General features: G+C 35.5%; 1 protein-coding gene across 1 annotated transcript in view; it reads left to right on the top strand.

Annotated features, from left to right (window-relative positions):
* The window catches only part of LOC106870663 (neuronal acetylcholine receptor subunit alpha-3), a 271,917-nt gene that overhangs the window by 18,666 nt on the left and 252,803 nt on the right, over positions 1-448 (top strand). The gene's annotated exons all lie outside the window — the stretch shown is intronic.

Below are 448 nucleotides of genomic sequence, written 5' to 3'. Positions count from 1 at the left end.
CAAACACAGAGAAACAAATTACGTATATCTAGGAGTCAGAAAAGAAACCTATTTTATCGACTGTCTGAATTCCCAGTGCTTTATATGGATATATGAAAATAACTTTTATTATGATATCACTTTATGTCGATTTATATGTTTTCATTCTTGGAAGTACAGCCAAATAATATTATTTTCCCAGACAGTCCAACAATTTGATATTTTCTCTGTAATACAGCAAATAATGGAATGTGCCAAATGTTTTCCAGTCTAGAATTGCTACGTATTCGTTCGAACTTTTCTAATTTGCAAATCTCAACATCTTATTCCGTCTGTCTCTAGCCATCTCTCACCCTATGTGTCATTTCCCTTCTCTCTGAGTATACAAACATTAACACACATTCGCACACGCATAAAGCCACACACACACACACACACACACACACACACACACACACACACACACACA

The sequence above is a fragment of the Octopus bimaculoides genome, chromosome 1 (genome assembly GCF_001194135.2).
Source record: "Octopus bimaculoides isolate UCB-OBI-ISO-001 chromosome 1, ASM119413v2, whole genome shotgun sequence".
NCBI classification, from domain to species: Eukaryota; Metazoa; Mollusca; class Cephalopoda; order Octopoda; family Octopodidae; genus Octopus; species Octopus bimaculoides.
The sequence above is the reverse complement of the archived record's forward strand: the minus strand, read 5'-3'. Positions and strand labels throughout refer to the sequence as shown.